General features: G+C 39.3%; 1 pseudogene; it reads right to left on the bottom strand.

Annotated features, from left to right (window-relative positions):
- Positions 1–1062: 1062 nt before the first annotated feature.
- On the bottom strand, positions 1063–7540 carry LOC140852489 (serine carboxypeptidase-like 35; annotated as a pseudogene).
- Between the last annotated feature and the right edge of the window lie 2216 nt (positions 7541–9756).

The following is a 9756-nucleotide window of genomic DNA, read 5'->3' as shown; positions in this document are numbered from 1 at the left end:
TTTGTTATTATTTTTAAATTATATTTTTATAATGGTGTGGATGTGTGGAGACATTTACTGGACTCAAACCCATAATCTCTTTCTTTTCTTTCTTGAAGTTATAGGATACTTGTACTTGACTAAGCTTAAGATTATGATTTGAAAGGATTGATTATATAGAGCATCATCAATATCAGTTGGATGATCGAGTTTATAAATAATACAAGATTTAATATTTATTAATATGAAATATTTATTATGGATTGAGATCAATAGTGTTTATAGTATTTTGAGATTGTAAAGACCTTGCATATTCTTTAGAATTTTATTTTAGGGAGTGTGTTGCTCTCATATAGCCGATCTGGGTGTTGGATTTGGGATGTGCCACTTGACTTACAATAGAATATGGCTACTGTTTATTTTGATTACTAGAGTACATATATCTGACTAAAAATCAGATGTATCATGAAAGGACAAAGCACAAAGATGTCAGATATATACTACTTCATATGGAATTCTGTATCATAAGGGATTATTACACTAAAGAAGATTTTATGGTAGATAATCTAACTGATATAATGATCAAACCACTTACCATTCTCAAGTTCAAGCACTACTTGGATTTGGTTTGTATTTTAAGATGTTGAGGTAGGGCCTTAGAGGTAATATTGAAGGAGATGGAAGGAGTTCACTATTTTGTTTCGCAGCTTGATGAAATTTAAGCCAAGATAGAGATTTGTTGAGTATGACTCGAATTCAGTGAGACCCATGATAGGAATCTAATCCATTTTGGACTTTAATTGGCTCGTTTAGATGTTTTGATCTTTTCTTTTTATTTTAAAATTTAATGATTTTATTATATTATAATCATGTCTTTGTTAAAATGAAGGGAGTCTTTTGTTATTTGAGTCGCTGCATATTCTTTATACTTCATCTTTTTTTTGATATACTAAAATCTCTCTCCATTTTCATCTATAGATATAGACTAAACACCAAACCATATAAATCATTGTGTTCTTTTTTTTTTTTATCTATAATTATTTATTATTATTTTGGATTTCATGTTAATTAACAAATAATCTTGCAACATCATTTCACTTTAAATTTTTTATTTTTATTTTAAAATAAATATAATAAGATAAGTAGCAACTAAAGAAGACCGCTTGGTTGGATCTCCCCTGGGATGTGCACTTGAGGATTTTTGTTCCAAAAGGACATCATGAAGCAGAGGTAGGGTCACAAAACAAAGCGGATTGAATGCACCGCTCAGGCAGCGGTGCAATCAATGAACCTTCCGATTAACATTACTGAGCAGATATCAACCGTAGATATCCCATTAATGTGATATATGATAACTTAATAATCAAATTTAAAGTAGAAAGAGAAGAAAGCCATGCCTGCAGGAAGTGTATGGGTAAGAGAGGTGGGTGAGATTGGCGTGCAGCGCTTTCTGGACGTTCTCTCGGTTAAAATATTTCTCTACGTAGTCCTCGGTGCATGGATCATACCCTGCCGCCGGCACCCTCCTCATCCCATGCCAAGCCTCCTGCTTCTCCTCAATCCAAAAATGAGTCACGATCATAACATCACTTTTTTTTCTTGATTAAATTCATAGAATAACATTGACCAGAAAGAAGCCATACATGCTCGGAGAAGAGACGAGGAGCGGCGACAAGATTGGTCTGGCGAGAGGATTTGGAGAGGGAGGATAGGCAGACTGGGGTGTAGATGCTGTAAATATCGATATCGGCATACGATCGGAGGAATGCCTTGACGGCCGGGGAGCAGGCATTGCTATGCCGCCCGCCCTCCCCCTCCTCCTTGAAGGAGTTGCACTCCTTCAGGACAGCAGAATGCAACTCATCTGATATAATAGCATGGCTCCATGCATACTCTACCATCCCAGCTGGTCCGTTGCATCATTCAGCACTGCGTTCCCTATCTGCAGCGGAATTATCTTTGTTAGCACCTCGTTATGGTCAAGATTTAGATGCGAACAAGATGATATATAATATATATCATGCTAGATGCTACCTTCTATGAGCGACAAACAGTTGTACATATGCGTACTGACTCCAATCAAACAAATTTCTAAAAGTTCAAACGTTTGGTTGCTATATTCCCTGTCCTAAATTATGAGCATAATTAATTAATCAATCTGTACTGTTGTTCTGAGTTTGGCCAAGAATGGTGTCCGGTTTCTTCTCAATGTTTCTGATATAAACTAAACAAAATCTCTGACACTCCCACCACTCTCTCCACCTCTATAACGAGTCTAATGTATATATAACTCCAGTTCTTATCCCATGGAGGAGAAAATTAAAGAAGCAAAACTATATATTCAAAATGATATCATTAATATACGAATATTTAATTTCAAATGGAAAATGACAACATGGTTTCCCCTACTTTCAAGTGCATTATGCATACTGTACCGTGTACACCAAAATCAGTATCTAACTATCTACAAATATTACAACTCAAACACTGGGGATTGGGACTCGTGACAGGTGAGCTCCATTTTTCCATGCACACGATCTCTCACGTGTAGTGCACGTGTTTGATAGTAATGTTAATAATTGAAGCCAACACATCTCCAGCTGGCCGGCCAACCACAGCCCAGTCGTCCTCGGAATCATTTCCTTGTCGCCTCATTTACGAGAAGATGTTAATAAGCAGTAATTATTTGGAGGGGAGGGAAAAGAAAGAAAGAAAGAAGGAGGAAGAAGCAAAGGAGACAGGTGGGTACGTCCAACCGTCATCAATGCGATCACATTCTTTTCTTCTCACCTCTTTACATGGGGAAGGGGAGAAGGCAGAGAAAATGAAAATGAGTTTGAGAATTCCAGGCAATGCAACCAATGACAAACAGACAACGCTGGGCTTGTTTTCCAGAACTTTAAGGTGCAGCAAGGAATAGAATTTACTGCTGATGAGTAGGAATGCTTTTGTGTTCTGAAGGAAGAAGCAATGATACTAATTAACTTCAATAGAGAACTGTTCGTGCATTTAGTTATGTAAATATCTTACCATTAGACCCTTGAAATTTATATAGGAAACTTTGCTTGCTCCTTCATTTCCTTCGAATATGAGCTCTGCAAGCTGGGGAACGTAGTGCCCTATTAATAATATATAAGATTTGTGTTACATTTAGTCCCTGCAGGTGTTGCATTAATTAAGAAGAAAAAGAGGGTGAAGTAGCCCAAAAGAAGCTGCAGGTATTAAAATGATGGGTTCATTCTACCGGCATAGCTCTCTCCGGCGATATAGAAGGCGTGTGACTTCAAATCTGGAAACTTTTGGAACCAGTTGAGGAGAAAAGAGTACGAGTCTTGGGCAGTTATCCGATCACCGAGCTCCTCCAGGTCCGATGAGCTATTAGTGTAGGAAAAGCCCACTCCAACCGGGGCCTCGAGGAACAGAAGGTTAGCAACTGTGTGTCACATAAAGAAGAAGGAAGAAAATGATCAGTTAATGTGAATGGCATGGCGCAATGGCGTTGTGGGAATGGAAGGATGAGAGTGCTTGCCTTTGTTCCAGGAGTAGGCATTGAGTGTGAGGTTGGGACTGTTGCTTCGTACCAAGAATGGGCCCAGCTCTTGGGCAGCTCCATATGCCACGGACGAGCAGCCGGGTCCTGCGTAGTTTTTCCACAACCTTCATATTAATCAATAGAAATGATTAATTTCTAATAAACTTTGCTCTTACACATTCTTGTGAAATAGCTTCACTATTATAAAGGCCCCATCAAGAAAGACAAAAAAAACTTTAATAACTTTCCTCTTACATATCCTTGAGTTAAACAAGCAATTTTTCAATCCCCCCTACCCTTAAAAAACGAAAAAAGGAAAAAAAGAAAAACTTTAACCGTTAAAATGCTTATTATAAGGCTACAAATGTTACTGAAATATGGGTCCAATTTTTTTTTCCCAAGTCAAAGTATCTTTGACAGATTAGCTCCTTAAATTTTTCTGCAACACCATATATTTCCTAATAAAATTAAGCTGCACTGCTGCATGCATCCTTTTTTGTCCACATTCACTATATTTATGTTTTCAAGAAAAGCATTGGCCGCGTCGAATATATGATTCATTCCTCACCTTAAAGAACAAATCGACAAAAAATTATCAAACAGTCATGTACACAACCATGGCAGCTATGAAGAGAATACCTCAAAAGTTTGTTTTTCTAACTTTAGATGCCTAATAAAATGGTGACACATTTTATTTATAAAAAACAACAACATCGTTGTTATTATTTTGGGAGGAATTCTAAAAGGATTTAGAGTTGTCAAAACCATAAATATCTAAACATGGAATATTTTAAGGTAATTAATAGGAAGGAGAAAAAATGGAATATTTTTTTTTAAGATTTAGTTTCATGATTTAAAAATATTTTTACAAGTTTATAAAGGACAAACAAACATGCAGAATGCGGAGAAATTTTTAATTTCTGAAATCATAGAATATCAGAATTTGAGGTATATATACTGAGAAGCACCCTGATTGAGAGAACAACTTCCGGTTTGACCATGATTTAACTATTAAAAATCAAGCTAATATATGAAACTTGGGCATTCTTTGACATAATAGAAAATAGTGTATATTTACTCCTTGCATAATGAACAGATCCCCTGCTCAACTTCTTTGTGCGATTTCTTTGTTACACACTCGCACTGGCGCTCCAAATGTGTCATCAGAAAAAGAAGGTCTCGGGTATAAAGATGTTGGACATCCAGCTAGAAAAGCTACACTGCTGTCCAATGTTAGCCTAACATTTCTCTATATATTATTGGAGAACTTTAATAAAGTAGATATAATATCACCCTATAATTTATTTGCTTGCTAGGTTGTCTCCCTCCTTGTGCTTATCTCTTTCCAACTCGAGTGCACAGGGAGAGATGCTATTAATATAAAAGATAAAGGTCAGCTATCATAAAAAAGTATGGAGGGCCTCTTGTCTTAGAATCTACGGCAGTAAAATATATACATACTGGTGTCAGAAGCAGTGTCACAGTTGCTTTTATTTATGCTCTTTTTAAGCAGCCAGGGCAGCTCTCCTGTCGATAGGACTGGCACTCCCCAGTCCTCGTCTTATTAGCTGTTCGCTTCTGTTGGCCTCCCTTTTGGGCTTCGAAGTGTGGTAAAGAGCAGACAACATCAGAAACGGTTTGATAGAAAGTTACATTTACTCCATTTAGTTTTAACCGTTACTACGAGCTGCTTTTTTTTTTTTTTGGGCTTGTTTTCTGAGGGGTTACCGGTTGCAACGAGCTTTTTTTAAGGATTCGTTCTATGTAGAAGATTGACGTGGATTTAAAGATCAATATTTTAATGAGAGTTGGATGTTGTGGATAATGCTAACGTGTGGGTGGAGATATTTCTGTGCAAAAGGTAGATCTGCCACCATTAGTGATCCATATGAGATTGTTCTTCTCGGTTAAAAAGCTACCATGCCACGCCAAAGTAAAAAGAAAAAAGAAAGGCCATCTGGTAAATGGTGGTAATGAAGGGATTTGACGTATCCAAAGAGAGGAATGCCAGATCTAGACCTGTCATATGAAATGTCTGTGGACACCTCGACGCCGAGGAATGGTCCAATTAACTGTAGTTAAGAAAGTCTTTAAATAAAATGTACGGATTACACAACAAAAGAAAAAACACACGCACAAAAAGAATGTACGGATACATAACCTCCGCTTTGTAGAATGAGAACCTACAATATCTTGATCGAGGTTATAGAAATTTATGATGTTATCAATAGCCTAATATCAACTTTTTTTTAAAAAAAAAATTAAATAAATCATTTTATCCACTTTAAACTATAGTCTTAGATTGAGATTTTATAACTACATGGATCCCAACTGGAAAGCTAGCTGGGAGATGCTGTTTCGATTTTTTAGTTCCTAATATATGTTTGTACAAGTTGTATTTCTGACGAAATAAAGATTTAAATTCATCAAATTTAATTATAAATATTATAATCGATTTGTAATCAACATAAATAAACTAGTACATATAGATTATAGATCAGATTTGATCTAATACTATTTGTAATGATCCAGCATCTTATTTAAAAAAATTTGTTAGAAAATAATGCTTAGATTTTCTAAACCTACATAAGTACCCAATATACACTCAATGCATAAATAGTAAGATTAAAAATGCAATCGCGAAGGTCCTCATAGATTTTTTTTTTTTTTTAAAGCTAGATTGAATTAAACATAGGATGACCCGTTCAATTCTTAATGGGCTTTGCTTTGGGCAATATGTACGTTTTGCTTTGGCCGATATGTACTTGACTCGTCCCGACATGAGTTGGATCAATCTTAGCTGTGTTGGACATGGAAAAGTGGGCACTCCCCCAAACGGGTAACAAACTATAGTTGAGTTCTCAACCCTGGCGGACCCAAATTAAACACATTTTATATACTTTGCCGCCCCCCCCCCCCCCCCGAAAAAAAAAAAAAAAAAACATTTTATATATAGCATCAGGTGCAAGATAGCGTACGCATGACCCTGTAGATTTCTAATAAAAAACCTACAAAGATGCAACAGGCTCAAGTCTTTGATCAACAGGTTAGGATATCGTGTCAATTTCAAGCATGGGCAGTAAATTCATCACTAGGTCCGATTTAGTGTTCTTGAGGAGGGAAAGATGGGGGCTGCCCAAAGATTGAGAAAATGAACAAAAATTTCTCTAGACGGGCCTATCAACATGTGTGCATTAACTTGAAATGCAAAAGAGAAGTGATGCAATGCAAAGCATAAGCAGAATGCAACCGAAAGGAACATTAGGATTCATCTTGGATTGATGGCCATTTTATGTTTAATCCCTTGGTTTCAATCGACATTTTGTGTTTACTTCCTACCATGTCCATAAAATTGGGAAAAAATTGTACAGAAACATGCATAATTGTGCCAAAACAAAATGGTTTGATGATGATAATCACCAGCATCTGCATCAATTTCTAGACTAATTGTACTAAATAGATCGAGAATAAAGAATTATTCATCAGCATTGGGGTGATGTCCAAAGTACCCAGCTCGGAGGAGTCTGAAGAATGCTGAAAAAGTTGGATAGGCAGATGGCAGATCTGCGCTTCCACAGTTACGCTACTTACTAAAGCCAAAAGAACAGGTAACAAATCAAACTTAAATAACACCATAGAGTTTGTCTCTAACAACCGAGTTATAACCAGTAATTAGCGGATCATACGGTATAGAACGCTCTTTAGAAACTTCGTCCCAAAAACGAGAGAGAGAGAGAGAGAGAGATTTACCGACCTCCATTGAGCCAGAGAACGAGCGGCTTCTTCTCGGCTCTTCCTGGGCCTCGAAGAACCAGTAGAAAAGGGCCTTCTTTTCCCCTCTCCCCACCATGACGTACCCGGCGTAGTGCCGGAATTCCACCGGCGGTTGCCCCGGGAGTCCCGTCACCAGATCGGATTCCGGCCGTGGCTCCACTCCGAGTGGTGAAGCCAAGGCCAAGAATACCACAACCCAGACAAATGCGGCCATCTCTCTGGGTCTCTGCTTTCTCCGGCTAGCGAGAGGGGAGGGAGGGGGTCACGGGGTGGAAACTGGAAATAGATTATAAAGGAATGGGACTGAATAAATAATTGGACGTTTGGGTGGAAACGTTTGGGCTTTTTTCGGCAAGGACCGAGGGCGTGCGAAAAATTAGCTGTTATATTTTTCTTGTTGTGCCTTTGTTAATGCCCATCCAACGATTGCCCAGGCAAGTGGTCCATGGAAGCTGTTTGTTGTTGTTCCCTCATTTACGAGAGCACGTTAATTTAGTTGTTGTTGCAGCACATCTTCGGTGGGGTAGTCAAATCATCATACCTAAGTATGGAACGGCAAAAAATTGATAGAAAAGAATCGCTCGTCGGAAAGAGAACACAGTCGAAAAGATCGTAGAGAGACCTGCAAGAAAAATCCGCACCGGAGATGGCTCCGGCAAAGACACTCCCGACGCTCAAGTCAGTTTTTCAGCTCAAGAGATAGAGAAATAAGTGAAGCAGAGTTTTGAGCTCTGAATCTTGAAATGTGCATACCTCCTAGGGTTCTTCTCTTACCTCCATTTATAGAGAGAGCAGGATGAAGGACAAAAGGAAAGGAATATATCTGATAACATTCTGTCATGTGGAGCCATATGGGGGCATCTTTAAATGGCACCGTCAGCGGGCATGCCTTTCGTTCAGTGCGCCGGCCGTCGTGGAAGCAAGCCTTATCGTGCTTATGTGGTATAAGTAATGACTTTGTGGTTTCCTATCACGATGCAGAGCAGAGCACTTAGGATATGACCTCAAGATGATGCGACTTGATGTGACTCGACATGACCACATGGCAACATTACTTAACCATCTACTGTTTGGCCGATATCGATATCCAGGTCAGTCACTAGTTGGAGCAAGATGGAATTGATTGAAAGCGGTCCGAGGTGAGTGACCTGTGTGCCAGTAGTCCCAAATTCGCTAAGTAGGGTTGGTAAGTCAGGTCGGTATACAATCGACCTGAAGTGCCAGGTGTTGTAGGTAGCTAAAGACCGATTTATGGATCATGACTGTCACAATAGGGAACTACATCGATTTCTCATTGATACCACTGAAGAAATAGGTAGGTCGTTCGCCGATGTAGTCTTTAACTTAGACTTGCCACACCCAGGTGATATTGAAGTTGGACTTTCATCGACCTCAATTTTCAGATGAGGTCGGTCTCTTGATGAGAACGTTTCTTGGGGACCACGATCTTTCGATGAGTTCAGATTTTGCCGAGGTTGGCGTTGGTTGAGGTCGGTTATGTGACGAGGACCTACCCCAATACTTTGTCCTCCAACTCTTGAATCTGATTATGTAGTCTTTATCGGACGAAAGGAGTTAATGGATGTGTGGGTTCGAGTAGCTTTTCCTAATGACCATCCCCAGAAGCCACACGCAGTGGACTTGTTGTCTCGATGCGTGGGTCATCGTTCTGCGGAGCATCTCATCGAGGCCGAAGCGTGATGGTTGAGGCAAAGCATGGTCATTCTCCATTTCATTTCGGATCAACTGATCCTTGATCAAAAGGTGATAAGCCGACTAACTATAATTTTTTGCTTGGATCTGTGCTGCGAACTGAAGCATATTCTTCAGCGGCTCTTCGGCCATAGCTGGCATGCTAATAGTTGTCGGACTCCACAGCTTCGTTAAACGAGCATTAGCCGCATAATGTCAGATTTTGCTTGGGTCTGTACTACAAATTGTAGCTTATACTCTAGCAACCCTTCGGCCATAGCTGACATGCTAATAGTTGCCGGACTCCATAGCTTCATTAAATGGGCATTAGTCAAATAATGTCAGATTTTGTTTGGATTTGCGCTGCAAACTGAAGCTTGTACTCTAGCAGTCCTTCCGCCATAGCTGGCATGCTAATAGTTGCCGGACTCCACAGCTCTGTTAAATAGGTATTAGCTGAATAATATCATATCGGGTACCAGTGACCAAGTAGCTGACGTCTGGAGGAGTTTTTCAAGTCGGAGGAACATCCTGAGTCGCCTGCCCCCTATAGTATCGATCTTGCCGAGGTCATGGTCGACTCATTTTGGACAGGCTTCTTGATGACTTCTTAGGAGTTTCTCCTCAAATTTTTTTGGGGTGACCTCATGTCTCGTCAGTACTGCTATTGCTGCATCTCAAATTTTATCAAGGTGACCTAGCATCTCGTCGACATTTTGACTGCACTGCACCTCAAAAACCATCGAGGTGACTTGGGGCCTTGATGAGGATTTGTTGTA

This window comes from Elaeis guineensis, chromosome 11, assembly GCF_000442705.2.
Source record: "Elaeis guineensis isolate ETL-2024a chromosome 11, EG11, whole genome shotgun sequence".
NCBI classification, from domain to species: Eukaryota; Viridiplantae; Streptophyta; class Magnoliopsida; order Arecales; family Arecaceae; genus Elaeis; species Elaeis guineensis.
Note: the sequence above shows the minus strand (reverse complement) of the source record. Positions and strands in the feature narration are given on the sequence as shown.